We start from the raw sequence: 19,986 nt of genomic DNA on the forward strand, positions 1-19,986 counted from the left end.
CTGGGAAGATTGAAATGAGCCTGTCTATTCAAAAGAAATATTTTAATTTTGGGTACAACCCAAGTTTGCTGAAACAGGGACAGTAAGGTAAGAATTGGACCCAATGGGCTGTTTGGGTAGGGCCATGACCTCATACAAAACTTATTCTCCACCTCCCTTTTTAAAGCTGTTGTAGTTCTTGCAGACTTAGGCTATGTACACACGTGCAATGGTTCGGACAATGATCACAGTACACACGTCAGATTCTCGTCTGATATCAGCCCTGAGGAGATTATCAGAGGAGAATCTGTCGTGTATACAGTGCCCATTGTCCAAATTGTGGATCCACGGGTGACAAACAATCGTAATGCAAGTGAAGGGGGAAGAGCACAGCAGAATAACAGCCCCCCCCCCCATGTTCACCACTCATTCATGCAGTCGTTTGTCGTTGGAAAGGATTGTAAAAGATCCTTTCCAACGACAATTATTGCACATGTGTACGTAGCCTTAGTCCGAAGAGTTTGGTTCTTTAGTGGAAATGACATTGATAAAGCAGACACTCCCTGTGCTCGCTATGCGAAACTCAGTTTCACTGCACACATAGAAGCAAACTTATAATTTATGTCTATACAAGTTCTGTTTCAGAAGTTTGATTTTATGAAACTTAAAGTGTAAAAACCTCTAGTGTCTCTAGCAATGTGAGCTTAAATGGCATTAAACCAAGGCCAAGGCATCCCAACCTAATATATCAATAGAGTGGCATAGCTGACCATTCAGACAAGCTGTTGCTTTATAAAGACAGGTTGATGTTTAAAGATCTCTATCATTTTATAGAAGCTAAACAATAGCTAGATAAAAAACATGTAGGAAAACTCCTCCATGGTGCAACACTAATGTTTTACAATAATCAGTGGATTTTCTTTTTGTAATGGTATATCCCTTTAAATGTAATGTGTAGCTAATCTTTGCCAGTATTGTCGTTTGTTTTTGTAATACTATATTTAGCATAATCAACGTCACAATTATGTTCTCTCATGCTCCCGTTCCCAGGACACAAAATTAGGTGGATAATGAAAACAGACAGCCTATTAAAATCCTGCCACGAGGAACTAATGGAAAAGTTTGTCAAAATTAACATTTGCTTAAGACAGTGAGATTTAAAACAGATCTTTGTGTTTGCCACAGCCTATTTATTGTGGTTATAGATGCCATGGCATAATAGACTGCTGCTGTAGCTTAAGCTCTGAATGTAGTGCTAAAACAAGGTTGTAAAATACAACCAAGACATTCAGTAATGCCCACACACACACTGCGTGTACTCCTATACTCATTTTATTTTCATTTTCATCCCCCACCCTATTCACAGTTAAAATACAGTGTGAAAGTGGTCTGTGTAAGTTGGTCTGGTCAGAGCCTAAACCTAAGCCTAAGACTTTTTTACAACCACATGTGACAGCTCTCAAGGCTGACATATGGCCAAAATTCATCGCTAAATTCAAATGTACAGTTAGACCCATAAATATTTGGACAGGGACAACTTTTTTCTAATTTTGGTTCTGTACATTACCATAATTATTTTAAATGAAACAACTCAGATTAAGTTGAACTGCAGACTTTCAGCTTTATTTCAGTTGGTTGAACAAAAAGATTGCATAAAAATGTGAGGAACTAAAGCCTTTTTTACACAATCACTTCATTTCAGGGGCTCAAAAGTAATTGGACAAATTAAAAAGTTGAAAATAAAATGTTCATTTCTAATACTTGGTTGAAAACCCTTTGCTGGCAATGACAGCCTGTAGTCTTGAACTCATGGACATCACCAGATGCTGGGTTTCCTCCTTTTTGTTTTTTTAAACATTCTTTATTGATTTCAAAGGGCTACAGAAAAAAATAAGGATAGGGAAGCAATAGTGCAATAACAATAACAACTCATAAAAAACAATCACAAATGTGCAAACTTTTCAATTGCATGTACAATAAGTCATTCAATTACGGTACATACCAATAACCAAATTTAGAACCGTTAAACTGACTTGTAAATTTTTAAAGTGGACACGTGTAGAATAAAAGGATATGGGGGGGGGGGGGGGATATAGGGAACTGCTGGGTTAAGGGAGCCTCGCAAATGTGAGTGTAGGGAAACTCTTGTCTGGATAGAGGGTGGAGACAAGCAAACAATGTCTCATTTCAGAACGCTAGTTTCAGGTAAAGTAGTCGTGATATTCATTGCTTGTCGCGAATTGAGACCAATAGAACCATGTGTGGGTCACTTTTCTGCCTGTACCCTGAATGGAGGAGGTAAGGTCCTCCATACTGTAGATTTCGTTAACTCTGTGTATCGCTAAATAAATCGTGGGTGGCTCAGGGCTTCGCCAGCATGTGGCTATGCATGAGGTTGCAGCTATAATCAGATGTCTTATTACGGAAGATTTGTACATTTTTAGGGGGAACCAGTTGTGTTGCAGGAGAAAGAATGCCGGGTCGTCTGGTATAAACTGGTCCGACATCTGTTGGACTATAGATCGGACTGTTCCCCAAAAACAGCCCCAGAAAATATGGAGGAGAGAGCTTTTCTCTGTCTGGCACTGCCGGCAGCGATCTGATATGTTAGGAAGGATGTGGTGGAGCTTCTCTGGGGTGCGGTACCATCGTGAGTCTAACTTATAGCAGGTTTTTTGAAACCTGCTGCTTATGGACGCCTTATGCGTTCAGTGCAGAATACGCTCTTTTTGTTCTGCAGAGAATATGAGGCCTAGGTCTGTTTCCCAGGATTGGGGCAACATAGGCTTGTATTCCCATGGTGAGGACAGTAAAAGGCCATATACAACGGACAAGGCGTGTCGAATACCTCCCTCGCCTGTACACAGTTGTTCCAAAGGAAGTTGAAGGTCTGCTGTAAGTCGAGGCTGGTGGGAGAGTTTGCAAAAAATGAAATGTGAGAGTTGTAGAGATCTCCAAAAGTCCAGGCCAAATTCGTCTGAGCTATCCCCCAATTCCTCTCGCCTTGTCCATCTACTGGAACGAATTAAATATTTTGCTCTACAGATACCTGTAGAGAGTAGCTCCAGAAACTTCTGATTCTCCACCCCTGGGGGGAAGGACGGGTTACCCAGGATAGGGAAGAGGGGCGATGGAGAAGGTGAGAGAAATAATCGATGAAAGTTCCTTACCGCTAATTCCCAGGTATAGCCCACCGTAGAGTGGGACATAAGGTCGGGCAGAGCCACTAAGGGTAGCCTTGACAAAAGGTGCAGGGGTGAATAGGGGTCAATTGACACCTATTGTTTAGAACCGGCATTTCAACACCAGTCCAAAACTTGCATCAAATGTACAGCTAGGTAAGGGTTTCCTGTTTTGTAATGCTCTGCCAGGCCTTTATTGCAGCAGGTTTCGGTTGCTGTTTATTCGTGGGCCTTTCTGTCTGAAGTTTAGGCTTCAACAAGTAAAATGCTTACTCAGTTGTGTTCAGATCAGGTTACTGACTTGGCCATTCAAGAATATTCCACTTCTTTGCTTTAATAAACTCCTGGGTAGCTTTGGCTGTATGTTTTGGGTCATTGTCTATCTGTATTATGAAATGCCTCCAATCAATGTGACTGCATTTAGCTGGATTTGAGCAGACAGTATGTCTCTGAACAGCTCAAAATTCATTCGGCTGCTTCTGTCCTGTGTCACATCATGGATAAACACTAGTGTCCCAGTGCCATGGCAGCCATGAACACCCAAGCCATCACACTGCCTCCGCCATGTTTTACAGATGATGTGTTATGCTTTGAATCATGAGCTGTTCCACGCCTTCTCCATACTTTTTTCTTGCCATCATTCTGGTTAAGGTTGATTTTGGTAGCCTCATGTGGCCTTAGGTTTATATGCTATGGCCTTTCATGAGACAAGATTGTTTTTTCATTTAAGCTCTGGTGTTCAGTAAGTCTGCTCCTAACCATTGTATGTTCTGTACTATAGAGTAATTCGGTGTATAACCTATTCTGTGCACAGTTTTATTTATCATCTATTTTCCCACTGATAAATCAGTTAAGCATCTCATCTGAAAAGTAGCATGTGTCATCATTTTACAAATACCTTTGTGGAGTCAGCAGGCTTGTCATGAGAACCTGTCACTGAAGGGCTTAGCATAATCAGTGTTTTGGAGGTATCTTGCTTGGTGAGCATAATGCCAAACATTTATTACTTTCTCCCTGTAACTTGCATCATTATATGCTGGCAGACAACACCCCCCACCCATAAACACACACCCACCCACTGAGGAGAAACACAAGATGTATAATCATAACCAAGAGAAGAGGGAAGAACAAGAATATAATTATACGAGCAGTGAGGTTACTGAAGTAATATTTAAAAACAATCATATGTACAAGCAAATATAAGAAAAAAAGCAAGGTAAGGTGGACTTCAAAATACTATAGAGGGTACTAGGATATGTAGACATGATTCAAAATTCTTCAGAATGGTAGATTATCTGCCACGTGTTACATAAACGTGTTACATAAACGTGTTACATAAACGTTACAGGTCGGCTCTGCCTACCTTGCAAATGTCTAATATACCCAGACTTCCCATAATACTGCATCATTTCATGCAATTCCCACATAAAGAAAGTTGGAATTGGATCCAATACTTCATCCAGTCTTTAACAATGTCCACCACCAGCAAGACTTGGCAGTCCAAAAGTCAAGTTACTATTAACGCCACATGTTTTCCACATGTTATTGGATTATCAACAACAAGGAGAACTCACTAGCCTTGCTGATTGTCTTTTTGTCATGAGTTGGGGTCTCTTTACAATTTCTCTTCCAAATAGTTCTATTAAAACTGGTGGATCAGGCATGATCCAATATCACCAGTGAAACTTTTTTTTTCTTGATTGATTTGGGTGATCTGTGTGTAATTGATGTGAAGATTCAACCCATTGAGGTCTCCTCCCATTGCTGTGTACACCATTTTCCAATCAGAATTTCTTATCAGCTGTGCTTTCGGTGGGGTCTCCTGATATCAAGATAACTAGCTGGCTTACCTAAGGTTCATCAGGAGATGTAGGTCAGCAAGGAAATGCCTTGCCGGATCCTTACAAATATATTAAAATAGATACATACAAATTCAAGAATATAAAAAAGATTATTGTACCTATTCACCTTCAGCCACAAACCATCTTTTTCTTTCTGCCTTACCTCCCTCCCCTTTTTACTCTTGGTTTATCACCACACGCTTCTTCCCCCCTCCAATATAACAATATCTTTTTTTTTTTTCCTTTCTCTGCTTTATGTTTCTTTTCTGTCTGTATACCTCTTTCACCTACCCTATCTACAACACTTTTTTCTAACTTTCTTTTCACACCCCCAGCAACTACCGCTTTTGCCACTCACCTCTTTCCTACTTGTACCCAATTTTTTTTTACTTTTGCACCCCCTCCTTTATCCTAGTCGCCATTCTTTTTCCCACCATCTCTCTTCTCTTTATCCAATCTTCTTATCTACTCCTTTTCACCAAGCATCCCCCCATTTCCCTTTTTTAGCTCCCTCTCCTCTTAACTCTATATTTTTCCTCACCCCTTTATAATCCCATTTACCTAATCCAAGCTCTCTTTCCTATGCTCTTCTGCTCCACCACCATCTGTCTCCTTTAATCTGCTTATTTTTAATTTCTACTACTTCCATTTCTATATTTCTTCCCTACTTTGCTAGTTATTTTGGGCCCATCTTGCTTCCTATGTCCTAGGCAGAATCAGGAATTATCTTTTATATACAGATGACTCCATACCTGTATGGTGCTGAGTAGGTTAAAAATAAAATAACCAACATCTAACCCACAGTAACTGGATATGCTGCCCTGCATAATAAATGCTACACATTTGCTGTAATCACAAGTATGTTCTCCTCTAGATATTCAAAGTACCAACACTTTCTCTGACCCTGAGATAAAGGATTTATCTCCCAGGCAACTAAATGTATAAAGCCAGTTATATTGTTTGATTGATATCCAGGGAGCGGCACAGAAAGCTTTTATGGTTTTACACAAATGCATTGGCAATATACCACATCCATTTTTTAATATTTTGAACGCAACTTTGTAGTTCAAGACAATTTTGTGTGGGCTAGACAAGTGTGCAGCACAGGTGCTGCTAATATTGAGTGTGACCCTGTGATTATTTCCTGGAAAAAGAGAAAGGTAATGTCAGGGTGAACTCTCAAGGAGCATTGTGTGATATCCTGATATTTATTTTACTACTGAAAAGCTTTTGGTGTAGTAAAAGTGGAGAAGTCCAAGGCCAGATGTGAGTATAGTAAGTGTTTGATGTTTTGGGTTAAATCTTGATAAGAATGTACTAAAATACCAAATATCCAAGACCAAATAGTATTATGTGATCTTTAGGCTATCTAAAATAATACTAAAGACAAGTATTGAAGTATATGTAAAAGCATTTTTTTGATAAAGCAGGGAATGGGTTTATTTTATCCCTGAGGACATTCGGCCCTCTGTGTGTCACTTTTGTCCAGGACAGTAGTTTTGGTGACAATGCTAAATTTAGGATATAAATCTAGGAAATAAAAAACTTGTATTTGAGTTGTCCAGAAAATAGAGGGGAAAAGAAAGAAAACGTGTTCAAGTAACTATTTAAGGTGCGCATGCAACGTATTTCAGTAGATTTCTTCTCTCTTCTCCAAGAGCGGTGTGGCAGGATGAAAGTTAACTTTTTTGATATTACCCTGTACTTGGGTTACTACTGTATGTGGTGTGCAAATTGTGTGCATATACTAGATCTCACCATGTTTTTTGCTCTGCAGGGGCCGTACATCAAAGACGCTATTACTACAATTTCAGCCCCCCAGCTTTAAAGAATTTCAAGGGGGTCATAAATGTGGGGATCACAAATGTAAAAAGTTATGAAAATTGAACCTTGGGGTTGCTGTTTCAGAGGAAAGTGCAACTAGGAGTCCTAAATTGAAAATGCAAATTGGGGACCCCGGAGCCACTAACATAGCAAGGAGCATTGGGGTGGGGCCCCTAAATATATGCCTACCTGTCACAAATCTATACCTATGAAACTACTGTCTGCTTCTCTTCTTTGTACACCAATTTCTCTGAGAGTGGGGGTACAAAACTGAAAATATAGGTGCAAGTGGCGGGCACATTCTCCCCTTACAATCTCATTACTATGGCATCATTACAACATAAAACACCCTGCCCATCAAAATGGGCTTCTCTGCCCTGTTACACATTCCTGTCCACTTATCTAACATTCTGAACTTTAATTGGGGAATGGGGAGGTGTAAGAAACCAAAAATATAGGTACAAGTGGGGAACATCAGTGACTAACATCCCCTAAAACTTCATCACTATGGCATCATTAGAAAATGAACTCTGCCCACTAAATTTTATTGAGGTTGAGGTACAGGAAGGTTACAGTCATGTGTGACAAGGAGGTGCATGAAAGGTGATAGTCGCAAGTTTTTCCCACTTCCACCTATATTTTTGTTTCCCTGCACCTCTTAATTCTGGAGAAATTGGGGTTTGAGGTAAGATGCAGACAGATATGTGTAACAGAGCAGAGGCAGCACATTTTGCCAGGTAGGGATTTATGTTCTCATAATACCATACTAATTACATTTTAAAAAGGTTTAGCCACAAGTGTCCCCCACTTGCACCTACAGTTTCAGTTTCCTTTGCCTCCATGTGTACCTTAAAAATTTCAAGTTAATACAACCAACGGTTTAGGAGATCTGAAGGTTTGAACACAGCGAGTTGTTAGGCTGCAGAATATGACAAGCAGCTTTTACACACACATAGCGATCACACTGCACTGCCGATGACATTACACACTGCGGATAAACTTCACACACTGTTTTTATATAGAATATGGACAGTGATAAGAGGGGGGCACTGGCTGTCTTGTCCCCATCTGATATCATATGCATGATGCTATTAACCTCCTGGGCGTTACACCCATGTCTAGATTTCTGTACCAAAAGCGTTTTTTTTTTAAATTGTAGACCTGTAACTTACAGAAATATGTCCGAATGGGTTCTAAAAGATATCTTGAATATAAAAAATGTTTGAAACACACAATCATGTAAAAAAAAAATTACTTTTAATAAAATTAAATAAATACACAAAAATCAGCTTAAACAAGAATACATAAATAAATGAAAAATACTGAAAATGCGATAATTCGGTATACTGTATAGTAATATATTTTTCTAAAACACCTCCCTAGTGTCCAACAGTCCAACGTCACATACCTATAGACAAAACCACATAAATATATTTTGTATTATTTTGTATTGGATTGGATACAGGACTTTGTATTGTATCCAATACAAAATATTTGAATTTCCCGCTACAACCCCCATCGACGGGCGCACTCACGGACATCATCAGGAATGGCTGAGGGATGCGTACGCGAACGCCGGGTATTCTGAATCTTTCCAAACTTCTGTACTTCCATGCAAAAAGTGTAAAATTTTTTGCATGGAAATTTATTTTAGATTGTAGGCTATAATTCACCGATTTTTTGCTGCTAATATGAGCTAAGCCTAACTTGTTACACCACATTCAATATACTATTACACTACTACAAAGGATTACACTCTTAAAACTTAGAGCACTAGTAAGTTGGGTCACAATACACGCATTGGACAGTTGTGGCAAAATACATAGATTAGAAAAATTGGATATACTAACGGGGCAGGCATTACAAAGTTGTAACAAATAATTGGGAGAAGGTAGAACACTGAAACAATAAGAGGTTACTGATTACCCATGGCATAAACAACTGGGAGCACTAATTTTGCCGTGTTTTGCCACACCCCCTCTTTTACCACCCGGCTACAGCTTCCTACCACCCGGCTGAAAAAAATGTCTGGGGAGAAAGAACACTGCAGCTACTGTTATATACTTGTATAAAAAGTGTTTTTGTCAGTAAAAAGTGTCTTGTTTAAGGCCATTGGGCTTATAGGTGGTAAGGATCAGTTCTAGGGACATGGTCTCAATTATAAAGCATTTGAAGAAAACTTCAGTTTTTAGCCTAAGGCAACTATCTTTATGGTCTAAAGGTTATCTCTACTCTTCAGACAGATTTGATATTATATTTCAGGGCAGGTTACTGTCTGTTTTGTTCCTGTTTGTCTGCACTATTAAAGCTTTCATTGTCACAGGGGAACTTTGGGAACATCTGTTAAGCTAGGCACGTGTGCATCAGATTTCTTTTCCACCATATATAAAATCATTTTAGTAGTAACTCTCACATGTTTTTGTTTTGGTATTCAAAGTGCAGTTTAGTTAAATTACAAACAATTGCTTCCCATTGTTCATTTCTTACGATTACCTGTTTTTTTTCCTTTTTTAGGAAAACAAAATTTTAGCCAAAAAATATTTTTAGCTATAGATGGAAGGGGTGAAATTTAGTCTCTTTTTTCTGTCTGTATCCCCATTGGGAATATTTTGTGATAGATTTCTTATTTTGCTGGTGACACTGATAGCAATATAAACCTCACATATCTGAAGCTGACTGCATGGGTACATTTAAATCACTTTAGTGTCTCTTAATTATAGTGTATGTATAGCCAAAATGTATTCTTTTTTTCATTTTAATAAAGTAGAAAAGGATAAGAACTCCCAACTGCTTTTTTTGTTGTTTTCATCTATTATCTTGTTGGAGGGATCATGGTCTCCAAGACATATGGTACCAAGTGATGGTAAAACCAATTTTTTGAGTTGCCACATGATCTAAAGGTATTGGCAAATCTTCCAATGAGGACACCTGTTCCAGTAAAAACTGTCTAAAAGGATTTTCTTACTTAATGTAGATTTTTTCTCATTTGCCGTTGTGTATTGTTTGTATTGGATTGTGTTTATTGTTGTATTGTGGGAAATACAAAGGTTTTACACAATTACCTGTAACTAAGCTAAACCAGAAAAGTTTTTTCCACTGTGAAAAATATCCACTGGCAGAAGTCAGATTCATCCTTCTAATAAAACATGACTGGATATTTTGGAGTGGCTGAAAGGTTTCAGTAACTGCTTTTGACCTTAATTCTACATAGAGGAAATTACAGGGTATTGAGCAGTATTTGCAAAACCTGAAAGATTTCTACCTGAAGTGTACACTTGAAGACGCCTCCATTTTTAAACAATCCTTTATATTTGAAATGGCAGGTTTTAAATAAAATGATAGTGTACAGAGATTTGGAGGTCTTGTTGTGCCAAGGGGCTTATGAGCTCCGCTAAGAGTTCTCATACGGTGTTTGACATTAATGAGAACACATGGAGCTGTGGAAACTTCCTAGAGTTTCTTCATCAAACACAGGAGGGAAATGAAGACAAGTGTTTATGCTGTGAATTGCACTTAACGTCAGGTCTTTTCTATAGGGAATAATTTGATATTTATAATGTAATGGCTCAGACATCTTGAAATTGAAGGCATTAGATACATGATTTAAATGAGATTTATGGTCTTTCCCGTAATTTTTAGATCTGTGTGTAAAAGAGTTATGCTTGAATTATTCCTCCCAATGTGTGCTAAGCTATGCACAAACGCTCAATAATTGTTGCTTGAAATGATTGTTGGTAATTGTTTACAGGGACAGTAGAAAGAGCTTGTGCTGCATTGTCTTGTATATTGAGATGGGAGGACATAAGGAAGGCACTCGGCTGCATCCCCCCCCCCCCTACTAGAAAGCACTATAGGACCTAATATCATGATGTGTTTTTATGAATGCTCTGTTCCCTGCTTTGCTGTTCTATGCAACAGTTAGATTTTATGTACAAGTCTATGAATGAACAACCAGTGCTAACCAGATTATCTATCTAATTGGATAATCTACATGACTTTACTTCTTTACTGTCTATAGTACAGGCCGTCAAATTAAATCTTCCCAACATAACAAAGTATAATACCTTGCAGGAGTTTTGGCCATTTTCTACTCTTTGGCTTTGGATATACTTAAAAGGAAGACAATGATTTACCCATAGAGATCAAATCAATAGCTTTACTTTTTCCCTTCTATCCCCAGCTATACTTACGTATTCATGTATTTATTACACAGGACTTTCTTTCCCATTGTACACAACTGAACTGAGTTCCGGCACCTTTTTTTGAAGGATTCTCCAAGTCCGTAAAAGTCTTGAAGGGGAAGGGGAACAGCTGTCGGTGAAAATGACAGCTAAGCCTGTGAATACAAACTCCACATGCATGCTTCAATACCTGACAGTGGCTGAGCAGCCTAAGTGCTTAGGAAGTGCCATCACGTACAGCGTGCGTGTAAGCTGCGTGATCTGTGACAACATTTGAGGAGGGTCGGTTGTTTAAATGTGCCGGACAATTTCCAACCGACACAGTGATTCAGAGCATTCTGCTCCCAGTGCAGTGATACATGCCAGCTGGGCTGCCGAAAAGGTAAAGGGGAATTACAACTCTAAAGCCCTCATAAAAGCTTTCTTTACTCTCTTTTCCTCACATTGTATGAAGTGATCTCTGGGGGAAAGGTCTGGCACAGTATCTGAAGGGGGGGGCAGTATCTGGAGGAATACCAGAATGTTTGTTCCAGCACCTTTTTTCTTACAAAAAGCACTGTTCACATCCATTCAGATGTGAAGAAAATACCCAGAACTTTCACATGGGGAGGGTCAAAAGCTCTATGTAAACTATTAAATTACTTATAAAATAAAGTTAAAATGACTTGTGACTGCACAGAGCAGCTAAATAGCACATCAGTGGATTGGGAAAGTTCCATAACAATATTAAGCCAGTGAGCTGTTTATCCCGGAGGTCCCTACCAAATCCTAACATACTGTTCTAGTTTTAGGTAAAATGACAAGTTAAAAAAACAAGCTCAAAGTTCACTATTTGCCCGCCTTTCAGTGAGAGTGATGTGTTACATACTTACTTTCCCTCCTCTTCTAGTGATCTTCACTTTGCCACTTTTTTCTCACTAACTCTTATCTTTATTCTAACTCCACTAGCAGTAACCTTCACCATGCAGCCTTACCCAATGTTGCCTTCTGTGCAATGCTACCTTCTTTTTGGTGTACAACTGCCCTGCCCTGACATTGATTTCTGTGGGTGTGCTGTAATGTACAGCATAGCTGGGGTATGTCCCAGAAGTAAAGGGGCATTCGCAGGAGGAGGCAGTGTGACCCTGGGTAAGGCAATATGTTAGAGGTCGCTCTTAGAGGTAGTAGGATAAATATTTAACCCAACACTTTGTGCTCAGGTGATGGAGGATTTACTAATAGAAAACCTTACCAATAGTGAACCTTGACTTAAAACTGACTACGCCAGGTTTGGACCATGTAGAACAAATCCTTTGCAAGTAGTAGTTGAAAAGATCAGAAATCACAAATACAGTATTTTATTTTGAAACATTAACTTTGATGGATGTCAGTTTTCACCCTAACCGACTCTATAGCTGCATCTACTTAAAAAGCAAAATGTGAGAGAAGCTCTATAATGTTATAGACATATTGTGACATTATAAATGACAGCTCTATACTATAGATACATATAGACAGAGTGTTCCGTCTGTTTGTTTTGTTTCCATATGCCATTCTACTCTTCCCACTGAAAGAGTTTGCAGATTAACACGACAGTATACAAAATAATGATAATAACAATAATCATCATTGAAACAGCATGGTAATATGTACTAAGTGTACATACTGTGGATTGATTTAGTTGGATACATATTTACTTAGGCTATGTACACACGTGCAATAATTGTATCTTTCACGATCCATTCCAGCGACAAACGATTGCACGATGCATGAATAAGTGCTGTACGTAGAGCACCGTTCTGCTCTATGGAGAGGGGAGGGGAGAGAACGGCGGAGCAGCACCTCGCTGCACTCTCTTCCATCACTTGCATTACGATCGCTTGACATCTATCGTCATTGGATCCGCCAGGACAGTTTGGATGATGGATGATGAGCACTGTACACAACGCAAGATTCTCGTCCGATATCAGCCCTGAGCCAGGTATCGGACAAGAACATTGCATGTGTATAAGTAACCTTTCTGGTACAACAAAAATGTGTTAAAGTCTACCTAGGCCAACGGGTTAAAGTGTATGTAAACCCCAACAATTAACTTTTACTTGCTTCACTTGCTACAAAAATTTGGAGTTGTCGTGCACTGTGCACAGTTTCTGTGTTATCGCAATAATATTTAGCCCTCCTTTTTCCTATCTTGAAACTACAGAATGATTAGACTTTTGTTGAGTTGGAAAAGTATGTGGGTATGAGTAGTTTAGTAAAAGAAAACTGAGCAGGGTACCACAAAAACATTTTGTATTATTAGCCAATAACAGGCGATTAATGCATTTTTTACTGGTCACTTTTGAGATTTGTACTTTTTGTACTTGCAGCATCCTTAAAACTGAACAATATTTTTTGATATTTCCCTGATATATGTTTTAAGTGACCTATAACATGGTAATGTGAGCTACCAATGCAAAATATGAAGAGATTGTAGAACCTGGCAGGGAGGCAAGGACCCCTTGAGGGTGGCATTGTTTGAGTTATTGAGGAAGTGCAGATGACAAAAAAGTTTGTACCTCTAGACAGTAGACTGTCATTCAGTATTTCTGTGTAGATGAATCATAATTTCTAAATGTTACAAAAATATATCTTTGTTCGGATTGTTTAAATAGTACCCATGGAAAGACAAAGGAGGATACAAAGTCCAGCCCACTACCTGAAACATCACACTGGTGGAGTTTGGATGGACCACTTAAGGATACTGTAAGGGAAATAATAACCCATCTGAAGTGCTTTTTATTGTTCACGGATATATGACTAGTTGAAAAATCTCCACTTAGTTCTCAGTAAGGAAAATGATAGATGTTATTAAACATGTGTGCTGCAATAAACTAACAGATGTCTCTCCACCTGTTGTTCTTGTGTAGCCATCTGCCAGTCTGTGTCTGACCTAACAGTTCCATACCCTTGAAGCCCCCTAAGCTATCCTCAAGGAGCTGAGAGATGTATGCACAGAGGATAGGGTACATGCTAACTAGCATAATTGGGGCTTGTTCAGCGATTCAAGTTTACATTAAAATGTTCACAAAAAAAAGTTTTTTGTTAAGGTAACAGTGATTTGATTTCTGGGGCCTTATTGGACCCAGTTGGATCCGAAAAATGGACCCAGTTATCAAGAAGTCATATATATATATATATATAATATACATATATATATATATATATATATACAAAAACGTAATACTTTTATATAATTATATATAAGTTGCTTACTGTCTGATCCTGCAATCCTACTAGGTTCTCCCGAGGAGACCATTGGCTAAGAATTTTGTCTTTGGTCAGATGATATGCTATTGGCCCAATAATTTTCCTAAAGTAACATAAAGCAGGGCTGTTTCTGACCATTTTGATGTCCCAGTCTAGGTACCCACTATTACACCCCATTGTGATACTAGTACAGAATTTTTTGTCCAGTCTACATTGTAGACTGTTTACACATTTTATGTTCTGTTTTAGGCTTTTATAATCAAACACACATTGATTACCTTGCTGCTGATGGAATTAGTGCTCTAAGTTTTATAGTGAGAGCACAACAAAAGTTCATTTCCCTCAATGTGAGTGCCATTAGAAAGAGGCAGACAGAGAAGGTTAAGATGTCAGCTGTGGAGCTTTGTAAAGAGCCTATTTTCAGGCCGCAAAGCAGCTATGATTAGCTTGGTAGACAAGGACAATAAACTGTCTTGAAATGGCAGTATAAAATATTCATATGAAAAAATATATATATTTACCCAACTAAACATGAACAAACCAATATAGTCTAAAGTAGAATAAAAAGTTAGTAGAATAAAGTACAGTTGAATAAAAAGTACATGTAAATTCTATTCATTCCCTGTAAACAAATGTGTTAACTATTACTAAAAAGATAAGATTACTAGTAAATTAAGAGAAAGCTGTAAAAAAAGAATTAGGTATGTTGTCATTGAAAATCTCTTCTAAGGATTCCAGTTGCCTGGCCATCTCTGGCTTCAGTACTTACAGTAAGTATTCTAAAAGTTAAGTGGGGACAGTGTAGGAACTCCAGTCTGCATACATTTTCCAGGACATTGAAACCACTGGGCTACCAGTGTCAGTATATATATACTTCATCAGTTAATTTCTATATGGTTAGATATCAAACCTCTCAGACATGCTCATTTTTCCACTGTAGGGTTTAGGCCTCCCTTATTTCCCATTCAACATGCCCTTTGCAATCTTGTTTCTTCTAGCATGACTTTATGTTCAGATGAGTAATTATAGAATTTATTATTTAATAGGGACTTCTCTCACCCCTGTAATATGGAACAGCTAGGAGAATCATCACATACATCGGATCTAACCAAGAACCCTGTGCTGGTTTTTGGTGTAGGTACCTGTGGTGGTGGTTGTTTCCATGCTAATCCTAGTGCAAGATGGCTCAATACTCATACAAAAAGTATAGATTTTGAGGGTTTAAGTTAAAATTTGGAAGTGTGGTCAAGGGTTGGGGGTTATGGCCAAGATTATAAAAAAAGTGATTAGGTTTAAGTAGGTTGAATGTTCTTACTGTTAGGGCATATAGTAAATTGTCAAAGAAAGTGCTCTGATTGCTGTGCCTTTATATTTTTTTAAATTGTCCAGAGAATGACTGGGGTTGGGACACATTATACCATTGTCAGAGGTAAAGGAGTGTAACATTTCTATAAAAATCTTTAAATTGCTCATCTTTTCCCCCACCAGTTTAAAGTTTCTTTCAATCCCTGTCATTCTTGCTGAATAGATTGGCTTGCAGGTAATGTATAGCAAAATATGAATGAACACATTTTCATGATGGTTGTATGTTAAATAGGGGTAATTTTGTTAGGTTAGAGTTAGGTTAGAATTGGAAATAGTGGTAAGTTAAAGCTTCAGTTGTAGGGTCACTAGCTGTTCAAAGATGACCTTGGGTGGCTCAGTGGTGGTGGCAGGTGCAGCCAGGTTGAGGCATATTCTGGCGTATATTCAGCGTGCTTTTAGCATTTACCTTTAATATTTTCTTTATTTCCACATCTGGTCATTGAAGTACTACTGACTGTGAGGAAACATTACTGTTGCTAAAACGCCCTTTTCACCAGTTGGCACTTTAGGCTAAGAAATGTAAAGTAAAAGAAGTCATCATTTCAGCTGTACCTTTTTTTATTAAAAGTGAAATATATTCATGGAAATTGGAAATCTTTTTCGACTTAAGTTTTGCCTAAAATATGGAGCGAGCACAGGAAAAGAGGGACAATGTTCTGCAGGATGCAATAAAACTAAAAATCTATCGTTACATACCCCTTTAATGTGCAGGCTTTCCCACCTATTGGGCTTATTGAGATTAAGGGACTGTGCGGTAGGAAAACTGCAAGCTTTTTTATTGCTGCCATGCTGTCACACTGTGTAATGTCTTCAAATAAGTAGAAAAGAGCGTGCTATTAGGTTCTTATAGTCCAAAAATGTAATCACAAAAATCTTTAGCAATACCAAGATGGTTTGGGGGGTTTATAGGTAGTTTCAGGGCTTGAAACTTTAAAGATTAAGAAAAATCTGGAAGCAAAAAAAAGTTCTTGGAGATTTATTTTAACATTAAATTTGTAACCTGCTTCAGTCACTGTGTGTTATCATGCACTTAAAAATAAATAGCACCTCAACCCAATTACATTTTGGATAGAGCAGGAAATAATTAGAACTTCTGTCCCAATGGTGAAATGTTTTCTGACTTTTTGTCCTAGAGACACAGCAGCAAGCAAAAGGAAATTTCTCTGGAGTAAAGGGTTATCCAAATTGGGTGCCCCAATTGGAAGATTTACAGTCAACTTTTACGAAGTGAACTTTCTGACCACTTTCTGTCCTGGTGGCACAGATCACCAGCACAAGAGTATAAATTTCTCCAACAGAGACACCGCCAACCATAAAAATCCTACAGCAATTCTAAATTACCCCAACTGTTGGCTAAAACAATTTTTAAAACCTGCCGGAATTTCTAACCTTTCACCTTATCCAAAAATTGAAGATTCAGCTTTATTTAGACATTGTTATTTTTGTAATAATTACATACCTATTATTATTAGCATCCCTATATTATTATTAAATCCCAGCTCTTTCAAACAAAAGTCTTCCAATTTGGGTTTTGGAACATTAGGACATTTCTTCAAGTCTAACTATACAGTGATGTCTCTGCTGATAGTTAAAATAATAAAAATCATTTCACTATTCCCTTTCGTGAATTTATTAATAGCCTATCATTTTTATATATTTATTTTTGCAAGTGGGTGCTTCCTTCCTTTCCCAAGTTTACTGTGTCATGTGCAAATTTGAATATTTCCCCATGTTCCCTGCTTCCATTATTTTGCCTTTTTCTGTAGCTTTGTTGGATTGAGTGACAGACATTCCAAAAAAGTGACAGCTGAGCGGGGCGCAGGGGGGAAACACGATCTTATCACAACAGCATGAAAAAATTCAGAAGCATATTTAAGAAAGACTGTCAGTCAATTAGCCAGGTAACATGCCTGCCACTTTATCGAACAAATAAATAATTAATGCTATTGCTTTTTGCAAATTTGGCTCTACAGATATAAATTTGCATAATTAAAAGCAATGTTTTAGCTTTTTTTTTCTCTTCTAGTCACAGAAATTTAAAACAAGCAATTAAACTGCAGGTTTTCTGTATCAAACTAAAGGCCTGTGTATTTGCCAGAGAATAATTGTTTTATTTGCAGAAAGATTTAATGCACAAGTATACAAGCAAATTATTAAATGGAATGCATCATTATGTGTGCATTTTATCTTTGGAGGTCCTGTGCAAATTGTACTTTTGTCTATTTAGTATATAATGTTTTTGCGTCTACTATAGTTAGGTTTAAATCATTTTTAGTTATCTGTTAATTTGCTATTGCACTGCTATCATGTATGTACTATAATCCACCATGTATTTTTTATCAAATAGAAAAAAAGAAAAACACAATAATGGGGTTTTACCCAAATTAAACATTTAATGCAATGTTTGGAACATTTTGGAATATATTTGAATAAATTAATGTGTTTTCACATATAAAGGTCCAGTCAAATTATGTATAATATTTATATATCTGGTGGAATAAAAGGCAATTTTTGAGCCAGGATTTAAGTCACAGAGGAAAAGCATTATTCTCCATGTGTGGATTGACGCTTGCTTTGTTATAAGTTACAGTAAAATATAATAATTGTGTAGCACTGTAAAGCAGGATGCAGATCCTGTATGTATATTGTTACGCACAAGAAAAGGTCCGGGAATTTGAAAGGACTTTCTATAACCTACAGAGGCCATGTAAAGCCCATAGGATGAAAAAAAAAAAAGCAAAGGTTGTCAACACAGAGTTACCCCCATTCATGCATTCCATTTTTCTATTATACTCTGTTTGGCTTCCTATCATATTGAAGAACGAATAAAAAGACTAAAGTGGAAGTCATGACTTTGTACACAACAAGAAATTTTTAATGCCTGCATGTCTTACTATTTTACAAAGGGAATCTTCTTTTGCATTTTGTTCTTTTAATTTGTCCAGGTTTGTAGCAAGTTGATTTTATGCTGTGATCCACTTGGAAAACTGTTCACAGTCTTTTTGGCCTTTGATTTATTCACTTTTATTTGTTTTTCTCATTGTTATAATGTGACACGTTTCTGCAACACCTTACTAAGAATATTGGACTATTTATATCCGTTTCAGCCTCCAAAGAAGCTAAAGGTGCAGGATAGGGAAGGAGGAGCTATGTTTAAATACAAAAGGACCAGATATAAGGGTACAGCTATTCTTTTATCTTTGAAATCATTCTTCACGGATTTGGTAAACCCTACTGATACATCTCCAACAAGTTATATTGCTAGAAGCAGCTCTTCAAAGTGTTGGCAGTAAATGCTGGGGTATCGCCAACTATCAGCAAAGACAATGATGTTTCATTCATAGATAGTTTGTTCTATCCGGCCCTAGGCAAAGTTATAAATTACAATCAGATGAAATGAGTGCTGAAAAAAAACAAATTAGACTATGTCTGAGCGGACTTTGAACCACCATATGATCTGTAGTATGCTGTATTTATTTCAAGCTGTTTACAGCAGGGCAGATATGGACTCACAGGATTAACTGTGGAAATTGTGCTTTAAATTGTTTGATATGTTTGTTTTTAGATGCAAAAGTCGATACTAATAACATTAATATGAACATTTTTTTGCCTATATTCACCTTTCCTCACACTCATGCTGCTCTGTTCAACCATCGGGAGTAAAATGAAATATCCAGCACTCTACTTCTCCCATGTAACAGCACTAAATGCCTCCTGATTGACCTAGCACTATCTCTTTGGGTCAGAAAAGGAGTCAATAGCTCTGTGTGAACTCTAACAAGTCAGTTTGAAGCTTTCACCAGGGTTTCTCCATTTTTGGGGTGAAGCCTGTGGACCTGGTGGACCTGTGCTCTTTTTTCATTAGCTGGTTCAAACTTTTTAAATCATTTACCCCACATTGGTATTTAACCCTGTTTTTTGCTTTGCTTATACATTTACTATACAGTGTGGTCTTTTCTATGAGAGGTCTTATATTTATAGTGGTATCTCTGGTTCTCATTGGACTGATTAATTGCAACCCTTCCTTACACACAGTAACGTATGTTTTTGCTGCTCAAAACCAGACCTAAAGGCAGCTCTACTGAAAAGGCTCGCTTTTAGTGGAGTGGGGCATGTTCCCAACCAGAGACTGGGATCCCGTTGGGCTGCCATTCAATCCTTGACATGCCTCATCCTGTTGGGAATCAAACCGTACATAGACCTATTCACCAAATAAAGAGAAACCCTTTTTACTTTAGGTAGAAATACATGTCTTTGGAGTATAAATAATCCCTATATTCTAATGACTACAGCAGAATGTGCAAGTTCATTGTTTGTTGGCAATTTATAGTCCAACTTGTTGTCCAACTCCACAGAGCGACAAGCTGTCCAGGTTTTGCAGAACTA

At 37.9% G+C, this 19,986-nt stretch overlaps 1 protein-coding gene across 7 annotated transcripts in view; it reads left to right on the forward strand.

Annotated features, from left to right (window-relative positions):
* SGCD (sarcoglycan delta) overlaps nucleotides 1-19,986 on the forward strand; it is a 438,990-nt gene that overhangs the window by 238,554 nt on the left and 180,450 nt on the right. The gene's annotated exons all lie outside the window — the stretch shown is intronic.

This window comes from Pyxicephalus adspersus, chromosome 2, assembly GCF_032062135.1.
Source record: "Pyxicephalus adspersus chromosome 2, UCB_Pads_2.0, whole genome shotgun sequence".
In the NCBI taxonomy this organism is placed as follows: Eukaryota; Metazoa; Chordata; class Amphibia; order Anura; family Pyxicephalidae; genus Pyxicephalus; species Pyxicephalus adspersus.